Below are 12,194 nucleotides of genomic sequence, written 5' to 3'. Positions count from 1 at the left end.
GGCCATCACACTTTTGCCCACAGATGTAATTTTTTGCTGGTCAACCACGCTAACATGTTTATGTTTCACAGTCCATAAGAGAATGTTGTTTATGAGTTTGTCTTTACATCTCCTGCATTGAGGATTAGTTTCGTATATACATTCAAATGAGCCTCCCATTTCCGGCCAATTCTAGCATTTCGGGAATACCAGGTGCTGTATTTGCTCTCCACTTTATTTCAGCATTATTTCTAGTCGTCCTGGATTTCTCTTTGCCACTGGAATCAAGCAGTATCGACAGGAGAAGTGTGGTTGGAGATTGAGCAATACTTGCTTCACAATTATACTTGCAGCCACCCCTACAAAAGGTATTCATTGTCTCTTAAGACTAAAAGATCATGATTTCTTTCTATCTAATATGTGATGAAAGCATGAATCTCCTGACCCTCTCTCTCTCTCTCTCTCTCTCGTTATTATTCTATTATATAAAAACGAAAATGTGTGTGTGTGTGTGTGCAATTTTTTTGTATGTCTGGCAAAGGCTTTTTTGGGGAGGAGGGCGCTCGGGGTTTACTGTTTCTTAGAACTTTTTATATACTCCCTCGATTATGATATCTACGATTTACGATTTTTTATTTGAGCGACTTTTGCACGCTATTTTCACGCTATTTCTTGGCCTCCACGTGTTTGTTTGGCTTTTCAGTATAAAAGCAAAACTAAAAATCGAAAGTGAAATGTGTTCCTGGCCTTTCATGGCGGCATGGCCAGAAGCAATGAGCTTTGATCAGTGCGGGCAAAACCCCTCATATCAGACAATTGCTATTCATTTGGACACTCTCCTTTTTATGGGGAGCTGGTTTCCTCCAATATCTTGGGGAAACAAAACAAAAAAGTTAAATTTGCTATTTTATTCCCCTATGACGTGATGTTTGACCTCATTAAATTTATGCACCTGTTTGAACTCATTCACTTAACTTTTTAAGTGTTTAATTTCAACCATTCTCACTTCCACTGCCCTCGTAGCGTCATGGTAAGTTATCAGGCTATCACTTTCTTTTCCACCTTCGCCTCAAGGCTTCGGGTTCGAGCCTATTTGCCTACCAAAACTTTTTTTTTCTTTTACACCTCCAAACACCTGGGCAATATCGGGCACCCTCGCTAGTCTATAATATAAATCTCACCTGCCTGTTGAAATGTATGTATGTATGTCTGCCTAAAACTTTTGATAGAGGCAACGGATGTTCACAAGATTGGTGTCGTTTTGAAGCTCAACCCGATGACACCACTCTCTGTAACAGGCATGAGGGGAAAACAAATGAACACATATCTAAGGAAATGGCAGAATCACTAGAGGATGACCTCCAATCTGTAGTGGAATGGGGACAAAAATGGATGGTCACATTCAATGCTGCCAAGACTAAGCTTGTTTCCTTCAATAACTACAAAAAACCTTTCTACCACCAATAGCAATGGCTAAGAATACACTGCCTGAAAGTACTTCCTTTAAACTCCTCGACCTAACGTTTACAGGGAACATGTACTGGAATATATATATTGAGAGCATTGCTAAGGTGGGCTCTCTCTAACGTGCCAGAAAATTACTTACGCCTGAAAGTATCCTATACCTCTATAAGGCCATCATTCGCCCATGTATGGAGTATTGCTATCACATTTGGGCTGGTGCATCTGCTGCTTGTCTCTCACTCCTAGACAGGGTTCAAAAGAGAGTCGCCAACCTGATAGGTCCTGAACTGTCATCTAAGCTTCAGCCTCTGTCCCATCGACAAAATGTTGCATCCCTCTGCCTGTTCTACAAATACTTTAATGGTGGCTGCTCTGATGAACTTGTACCTCCTCAATGTGACTACCCCCGACGGACCCGACAAGCAGCTAAGTCGAGATCTCTAGGTGTAAGAAAGCCTTTTACTTTCAATAGTTTCTTCCCCAGAACTGCAAGTCTTTGGAACTCCCTTCCGGGATACTGCTTTCTCAACTGTACTGATATGCAGAAGTTCAAGTGTAATGTGAACAAACATCTTTCTACTCATCTCCCTTCATAATGCCCCCGCAAATTGTCCCCGATAGTAGCCCCTACATCAAAGTGGCACTTGCCTTGTTTGGGGTGAAGATTGAATAAAAAAAAAAAAATTTTTTTAAATCCCTTCAAATGACAAATATCAAAAAATTGGCTAAAAACATTAATTCCTTCACCTTCAACTGGGCACTTTTTTACAAGGAGGGGTCGCTTTTTTTGCCAATATTTTCGAAAGTCATCCCCTCTTTTCGATTGACTAGCCTTAATTTAAACCTGTGTCACTTTTGGTTTGGCAAGGGACGCAAGCTTTTACTGTTGCCAAGGACCTTTGTCATTTTTTTCTGGATGTTGGATTTGACAATTTTAGACTTTACCTTCAATATTGGAATCATTAACCAGTATGGAATATAAAATTAATCTTCATCTCTATTCCCGGGGCACCATTCGAATTGTGTACCCGGAATACATGGGCCTTGTCGGTGGGGCATTAGAATACGCCGACTTCCCCCCTACAGAGGGTAAAAGTCCTTCAATGGGGGTCCTGGATATGACCTTAAACTATATCCAGTGGTGAAGCCCCAGCTTGTGGGCTTTGGGGAGTGTGGAGCCACCCTTTAATTACCATTGCTCCCAGGTCCACTCTGACCCGGAGTGGTAGTACCTGTTAGGGTTCTAACTATGGGTTAAATAGAAACCGACTTGAAAACAACAAATATATTCTATCAAAAAAATTTTCTTCAAAATCTTTGGATTCAGCATTAAATAACCCGAAAAGAGTTGATATGCCGTAAAACAAAAACAACCAACTAACCAACAACTGACATTTTATAGTTGCTGCTTCTAGGATTTGTACAGTACACGTCGTTTTTGCGCTTCACACCCACCTTATTCTCCAAGTGTTTTGTTAAATTCCAAATGGTACAACCATGAAATAATCGTACATCATGAAGAATTCCAATTTCCTTTTATAAAATATTCGATTTCAATATAATCAATTACCTGTCAATAGCAATCTGTGTTTTACCCATATGTATATTAACTTTGCTGTCAGTAGGTATGCGAACTGCTACAAGGGTATATGAACTAACATATAATTATCTTTTTATCTCTCTCTCTCTGTTTCCTTCTCTCTCTCTCTCTCTCTCTCTCTCTCTCTCTCTCTCTCTCCACATACACACACACACACACACACACACACACACACACACACACACACACACACACATATGTATGATGATACTTTTGTTGATTTAGACGTCTGAGGTCCGCCACAAAAACTAAGTTGTTTAAAAATCCACACAAATTATTTGTCTTTAGTGGTGAAGGCTTTGTGCAGAACAAACCACACTTTTTGGTACAACTGCTAACCTCAGTCAGTGCAATGGCTGCCATAAGATAGAGCAGTAGACCTCAAGCTTTTGTATCAGGCCTTCTCCTAGATGCATGTCTTAATGGAGACTGAAGGTTTATCTCTCTCAGTGGACAAACGTGCCTCCAACCTGGAAATTTCTGTGTCTCAGTGTGTTTCAGACAATGTCAGAACATCGTTAAACTCATGACTCAAATAGCAGCCGCCGATAGCGTAATGGTTAGGAGCCTTAATTGTCGTACAGACATTCGGATTTCAATCCTGGCTCCAGGTAGTTGCCTATCTAGCCCCGCACTGATGAGCTGTGAAACAGCAAAGCAGTAATGTATGTGGATGACATATATATATATATACTTCATTTAATCACATAAATTAATAGTAATTGTCTGTATTTTTGAGATGAGGTGTTTTCATTGATTGAGATTGTCGGACTGACTTCCTCATCTTGGTTGTTATTGTCACAACGGTGCTGAGTTCAATCCTGAACGAAGGCAGTGAAAAAGTAACATTCAAAACAGAGAATCAGCAACTATGTCCCAAAGCCTAGCTGGAGTCCGAACACGGTACCCCCGTAATAATAATAAAGGGTTGGGTTCGAGACTCCTAACAAACGATTCCCCAGTTCGATACAAAACACCTGACGAAGGCCGGAGGGCAAAACGGCCGAAACGTTGTGACAATAACAACCAAGATGAGGAAGTCAGTCCGACAATCTCAATCACATAAATTAATATACGAGAGTATAATTTTATGTGCAAACTTTAAGTATTTACTTCAACAGTGCTCAATACAGAGGTAGAGCTAGGTAGTAAGTTATAAAAATATATATGGTAATTAAGCTACACAGAATATTCCGCGTTTCATCCATATTCTGTGTAAATTAATTGCCATATATATTTTTATAACTTACTATATATATTTTAACCGCCTGTAAAATTTTAAAAATGAATATTATGCTCTTATACTGAATTTTTTTTTATAATCGAACATTTTGCTGGGGTTCTTTTTCATAAACGGCACATAGTTATATATATTAAAAAAGGTTTTAGTTATTTATATATATATATATATATATAAAAAACTCAATATATATGTATTCAATAATATAATAATATAATAAAAGCCCCCCCCCTCCCGAAAAAAAAAAACAATTTATATAAGCGATTCACAATAATCACTATCCATGGATAAAAAAAAAACTTCCTGCTTACACTGCAAAAAGCATTTCTAATGTTTCTGTATTTCTAATGGCAGTAGTATTATGTTAACATTCGACTCTATCTTTCTCTTTTTCTTTCTCTCTGTCTTTGTTTTCTTCTCTCTTTCTCTAGTTTTCTCTATATATATTGCTTTGCTCACTATATTTAGCCACGCTGATGAGACGTAAAATGACAAAACAACTGTTAAAACCACGTACAATAGATGGAAACTGGCTACCAACTACTACGAAATTTGAGTGATTATTGCATTGCATTGCAAGTGTGTCTAATCTAAACATGCACATAAAGCCCACTTATATATATGTTGTCGATCAAAATATATATATATATATAGTAAGTTATAAAATATATATGGCGATTCAGCTACACTGAATATTCCGCGTTTCATCCACTCTAGGACTCTTCAGGCTGAATTTTATAACTTACTAACTAGCTCTACCTACGTATTGAGCACTTTTGGAGTAAATACTTAAAGTTTATGCATAAATTTATACTTTCGTATATTAATTTTATGTGAGTAAATTAAGTAGTTATATACGACGGTTCTAGGTTCGATCCTCGGCTTGGGAGAGGTGCTAGTCTAGTGGCACTGATAAGTTGTGATACAACGAAACAGGACTCTATGTCGATGACTACAAATATATTTTATATATATATATATATATATATATATCTATATATATATATATATATATATATATATATATATATCATACTCGTTATATTAACAAGAAAGATCCGATTTATGTCCTGTAAAACTTTTGAAACATTGTCTTTTTTTTTGTACACACGTTGATGAAGCCCAATTTATGCATATTATAATTTGATGAACGGTTATATTCTTATATGCCAACACCGGGAGCTGAAACAATTGTAAGCAAGGTGTTACCGATAAAAGAAAAACTATCCGGTAATGAGTAAATTCTTGTGTGCCTATTCCTATTAATGTAGTATCTTTAAAGAAAATATTTATAGCTCTGGTATCGCACAATTGAGCTATATAAATGATAACTTTATGTTATTTATTCATAAGTAATCACTGCCCCAAGTAGTTAAATTACAAATAAGCATATAAGTTATATATATATATATATATATATATATATATATATATATATATATATATATATATATATATATATATAACTTATATGTTTATATATAACTTATATGTGTGTGTGTGTGTGTGTGTGTGTGTGTAACTTGGATAGTTAGAAGAAAACAGTGAATTCAATTCTGTAAGAGGAGACTTATCAGGATAATATAAAGCTCAATTATTATTATATATATATATATATATATATATATATATATATATATATATATATATATATATATATATATGATAATGATTAAATACCTACAGACACCAGTGTTTCATCCTTTTTGGAATCATCAGCGCAGGGTGTCATGATTAACACCAATTGATAGATCTGAACCCGTTGACAGAAGCCATCACTGGCTTCATTAGCAAGGACTCAATCTATTCGGCAAGAAATGCTGTTGGAATTTAAACATTTATTTTTTAAATGCTTTTTAACGTCTGTCAGAGTGATCTAATCATTGTATGATGATCTCCCATATGTATTACGAACGTTTTCACCCAATTCTATGGGCATCTTCAGGTAGGAGTTGAATGATGTGCTGTGAAAAACTGGCGAGGAAGAAGCTTAGTAGTATTTGGTTTGGTAGTGGCTCAAAAACACCCGGGCACTAAGTAGTCCATAAATATTTATAGACTACTTAGTGCCTGGGTGTTTTTGGGCCACTACCAAACCAAATCCTGAGGTTAGTAACTGAGTCACATAGAAGTTGAGGGAATTATGACAGGCATTTTTAAATGCTTTAGCGTGTTTGAAATTCGATGTGGATTATTTAAGATTTTTGGATTTTTATGTGGATGGCTTCAAGTATTTTCAGCTTTTTAAAATTTGTTTCGTGATGTATTATTTTGTGTTACGGATTAAGATTTCTCTAACATCAGAGGGGAGACAGTTATGTTTTTTTGTCTTTTTTTAGTAGATGTTGAAAATTTCACAGAAATCTAAATTATGCATGGTGAAGTGACTGGATAGGGTAGTGGTTGTGTAACCAACATAACAAAATGTCTCCAGGTTATAATAGGAATCACACTTTTCCAAAGGGCATTCAAACTTATAAATGACATTGGTTCTTTCTAATGGTTTTTGGCTTGGAGAGGCATTGTTTTTTACTACAAGGTTTTGGATCTTAACTTTCTTATAGTAAGTAATGAGTCGAATTTTATTATTGCTATCAGTTGGAGATGTATATCTGTATAGGATATTTTTATGTTCTTTTTCTCTAATTTAAAATTTGGTTGCATTTGATTGCAGCAGAATATGTTAATATAATTCAAGTTGTGATGCTGCGTGATATTTGTAGTAGTATTTCTTTTGAAGTTCTTGATTATTGATTTTCTTTGTTGGTCGACAATATAATGAGGAGATCTATTATTAATTAAGGATTTGTTTGATATTTTTTGTTCGATGAGTAGTGATTTTTAGTGGAGAAGATTAGTTTTTCACGGTTAAGAAGGTTTTTGACAATAACTATTTTGTAACAATGAATTTCCTCTAAAAATGTACAAGTCAAGAATATAGGCTAGTTGTTTTTGTTTTTTTGTTTTTTTGCAGTTGGAGTTGCTGAATGTATTGTTAGAGATGTTCATGAGAACATCAAGTAATGCAATTTTGTTATTAACGTTTAGTTCCATAGTGAATTTGTGTATAGAGTTATTTTGGAAAAGGTCCTTAAGTGTTTGTATTTGATCATGGTTATCGGCTAGAATAAGCATATCATCAAGGTATCAACATAAAATTCAGACACCCAAGTAAAAAGTTAACGAATTATTTTAAAATTATCCACCGTTGAGCCTGGTTAGTACTAGATGGGTGACCATTTGAGAATTCTAGGCACTGTATGTGCTCTCTGCTTATCTCGGCATTTGTTTCCAGTCGTCCTGTACATACACTTCACTTGCCACTGGTATTTAACAATATTGACTCAGGAGAGATGTGGTTGGAGATTGCACACCTCTTGCCACAAAAATTTAATGTGTAGGCACTAGTGATGGGACGATTCCAATATTTTTCCCGATTCTGATACAATTACCAATTCTGTGTTAAATTCCCGATTCCAATAAAATTACGGATTCCGATTCTTATTCTCTATAAATCTCTAATTATTTAACTATAAGATTGTTATTTCTCCCGATTTTTGTAAAAAAAACAAAAAAAAAAAAAAAAAAACATGTTAAGTATGCAGAAATTTTCCTAAACGTCAAAATACACTTGTGGAGGATGATCTATCGATTTTAGCTTTACTGGTAATTTAAAATCAATAAATATCTAATATTTTATCATTATTACCAGGAATGGAAGATTTTCGTTTAAACAAAATCAAATAAAAAAAGACAATTAAAAGAATCGTTTTTGCATCGGAAAACAGGCATCAATTTTTCCGATTCCGATACCGATTCCGATACCCTCAAATCTTCTGATTTTTCCGATTCCTGATTCCGGTTCTGATTAATTGTCCCAACACTAGTAGGCATCTGTTCGTGGGTATCAATAGTCTGTCAAAGACTGAAGGAGCCCCCCCCCCTTTTTTATCCACACAGAATAAATTTAACTGTGAGTAAATACTGCCTTAGTCTAGAACGATTTCTATTATTTGTTTTGCATAAATTGTTTTCATGTATTTACTATCAATCGAATCTTTAAATAACCCCCCCCCCCCCCCGCTGGATAGAATCCAAACAGCTCTGCACAGAATGATTCGATGCTATCAGAAGTAAAACTAATCTTATATTCACCTTTTTATTTATTTTTTTTTTTGAATTAATGTTTTAAAATAATTTGCCATAGTTAAAAAAAATCATTCTTTTTATCAGCGTATCTCTAGGTGTGTCAGCTGTTGTTGTTCTTGTTGCAACTTTTAAATAACGCTTACTTTATTTTTTTAAGGTAGGTTTAAAAGCTGCCAGTTTAGCAAATAATTAAAAATAAATTTAAAATAAATCAACTTTAAATCATATTCTTAAATAAAACAATTGAAACAATTCTATTAGTATAAACCGGAAATAACATAGAACTAATTATTAAAATAGATTTTCTTTAATCTAATACGTAAACTATATGACTTCTATTGGCTTGGTCTCCGGACCGGGATGAAAGTGTAGTATCTGTTCCGGCAGATACTGCAAGCAAAGACCATATGGGGGGGACCCCACATATAAGACCTTGGTCAATGTAGGGGCAACCCTTCATACCAATTTTCACTATCCAGCTCCCCTACTCCCCAGGGAGTTGGTCCCCATTTCCCCTTCACTCCTCACATAAAAAATCGGCCTTGTGCCTAATTTGCTCGGTGGGGGAGCAAATAAATATAAACCCCATATATAAGACCTTGGTCAATGTAGGGGCAACCCTTCATACCAATTTTCACTATCCAGCTCCCCTACTCCCCAGGGAGTTGGTCCCCATTTCCCCTTCACTCCTCACATTAAAAATCGGCCTTGTGCCTAATTTGCTCGGTGGGGGAGCAAATAAATACCATCTGTTCTTCAGATGCTGCACTTCAATTTCTTGTTCTTTGTCAGTGGAGGAGAAATCCTTCACGACTGAGACAATTTTTATTTTTGTTCCTTTTCTCCACATTAAAAAAAAAACAACCCTAGTGTCTAACTCTGTCCTGTGGAGAGGCATTGTATATAGGAACTATATGACTTCTATAATGTAGATTTCCTTTGAATGAATAATAAATATAGAAATGATGATGAGATAAAAGTGCATATATATATATCACAGAGCTCGTATATACTCACCGCTGTTACTATATAAAAAAAAACTTCCAGCCCTCCTTGTAATAATATTCACACAGCCCTCCTGACGATGTCTTCTTTGAAAATGAAAAGCAACACAACAGCCAACTTTGAAGTACTCATGGAACTTATATTAATTCTTTCGATCTACATACTAAAAAGATCATCAGAAAAATTGAAAAAATAAAAGGTCTAATCCAAATCTTTAACAACGTTTGTTTGAATTAAAAGTCGGTCAATTTGGCTCTTATGCGTAGATCATCGTATAACGATTTGATCACTGTCTGTCTGACGTAATGAACATTTAAATTTAAATGTTTAAAATTCAACGCTATTTCACACGGTTAATGGTAGCCGAATGGATACGGCCTCCGCTAATCGAGCCAGAGATGTCTCGTGTCGCGGGGTTCGAATCGTTCGACTGGTAGTAATCGTGACACCCTGCACTGAAGAATCCCGAAAGGATGAAACACTAGTGTCTGTAGGTATTTAATTATTATAGTAAAAAAATAATTAAATATATATATATATATATATATATATATATATATATATATATAGTCTCCCTGAAGGATTAAAAACAAGACCTTCCAACGGGCGAATGAATCCTTTTTCAGGGTCAACGGCCAACTAGCACCGTGTGTGTTTGTGTGTGTTGGGGTGGAGAGGGCTCCCATAAGCCGTGGTGAAGACAACCTTTCTAGGAGAAGCAAATCTCTGATTTAAAAAAAAAAACATAAAGCGGGAGACCAGTACCCGCATTAAGCTGGTCTGCAGTTTAACTTGTTGCTGGCTATCTTGCCCTTGATTGTTGCTAGATCTCAACATTTTGAACCGAAAGAGAGACTTAGCTGTCATACAAAGCTAAGACTCTGTAACATCATCTGTGTATAGATACTCCCTCAGGCATTTGTCTATTAAAATGGTTCTGTGGTGATGGAAGTCATTTTTGGGCCCATGGACTTTAAGTGTCTGAGAGAGTTGCACTCGTCTGACAAGACGTTGCAATCATCATATATATATATATATGTGAGCAAACAGTTAATGAAATATGTTAAAAAACACTTTGAAATGAGTAAAAAACATATTTAATCTGAAAAGGAAACACTAGATAAATGGATAGTCCTTAATCCGCGGAGTTTCGAAGAAATACTCTCCTTCTCATCAGAGGGTAGGAATTAGCCAAATGCAGGATCGGATTTTGCATGCAGAAGTATTTGATGAAACAACAAATAAGTCAAAGATCTTACTTGAAAACAAAATAAGTTAAGCAGAAGGAATATGGTAAAGAAAAAGGTGATTACACATTAATGGATAGTCTGGTGGAAGATAAAAAAAATCCAGTGACGGTAAAATCCAAGTGTAAAACTTCAAGAAAGTTAAAAGAATTTCCATTTGTACAAGTAAAATCCAAAGAAATCTCGTAATTGGAAGAAGATGGTCCATAATAATCCAAACGCAGAAATCCATGGAATAATTCACAAAAAAGTGTGTACAAGGAAAAAATAATATTAAAAGAAAAATAAGATGTGCTTTTCACTCTACTTCCGAGACATAACTATTTTTATATATAAAATATAAAAATATATATATATAAATATATATATATATTTATATATATATATATATATATATATATATATATATATATATATATATATATATATATATATATATATATATATAGAGAGAGAGAGAGAGAGAGAGAGAGAGAGAGAGAGAGAGAAGCAGATGCTATCATCTATGTATTAATACTTACCTGTTTTTCGTTTTCATATATATATATAAAAAAAAAATTGTCATGTTCAGTATCAACCATAATCCCACCTTTCCATATATGGACATCTACAAATATTCAGCGAGAAAGAAGGGAGGAAGAGGTGAATCAAACTGTGAGTGAGGAAAGAATAAAGAATAATTCACACACGTTGATATAAAGTAAGTATCTAACATTAAAAATTAGAACCTACCTTTTTAATTCACCATGGAATTTCTGGTAGCGAATAGGTAAGATGATGATGATGATCATGATATTATTATTATTATTTTTATTATTATTATTATTATTATTATTATTATTATTATTAATAATAATAATAATAATAATAATAATAATAATAATAATAATAATAATAATAATAATTAAATAAATAAATAAATAAAAAATAAATAAAAAATAAATAAATACTGATGGGTATATAATATTTAAATTAAATTATAGAAATGGATTTGTCTCCTGAGAAGAACTTTTTGGTGCACATTCAGTGAGAATAATATCGTTAAAAATGTTGATTTTTTTTACCGAACTGTCAAATAGGATTAGTTCATACCAAAATCGGACCAGCAGAACCAAGACATTTTTTTGAGGATAGTTTGTTTCATATTGGTCCTAGGTAGAGTAGGAGACCCCCCCCCCCACAAGGCTTTACCTTTTTGAGAAGGGGGTTGTTTATTGCTAATCGTCTGAGGCGTTCCTACCAGAGAATACCAGAACTTTTTTGTAAACCAGAGCATGTTAATTTAGTGTGCTGGCTTTACAAATCTCACTTTTTCTGACCTTGTGTCGAATATTCCCACCGTGAGAGGGAGATGAATGAAAACTGTTAAACAGCTACCAGAAATCTCTCTCTCTCTCTCTCTCTCTCTATATATATATATATATATATATATATATATATATATAAATATATATATATATATATATATATTTATGGAAATCGCTCCAGACAAAGCATGAAGCCACTTAAT

At 34.5% G+C, this 12,194-nt stretch overlaps 1 protein-coding gene across 1 annotated transcript in view; it reads left to right on the top strand.

The window, feature by feature from the left end:
• LOC145263198 (uncharacterized) overlaps window positions 1-12,194 on the top strand; it is a 208,543-nt gene that overhangs the window by 102,482 nt on the left and 93,867 nt on the right. The gene's annotated exons all lie outside the window — the stretch shown is intronic.

This window comes from Euprymna scolopes, chromosome 38 (genome assembly GCF_053919585.1).
Source record: "Euprymna scolopes isolate OS-2025 chromosome 38, ASM5391958v1, whole genome shotgun sequence".
NCBI lineage: Eukaryota > Metazoa > Mollusca > Cephalopoda > Sepiida > Sepiolidae > Euprymna > Euprymna scolopes.
This window is presented reverse-complemented; position numbering and strand designations above follow the sequence as displayed.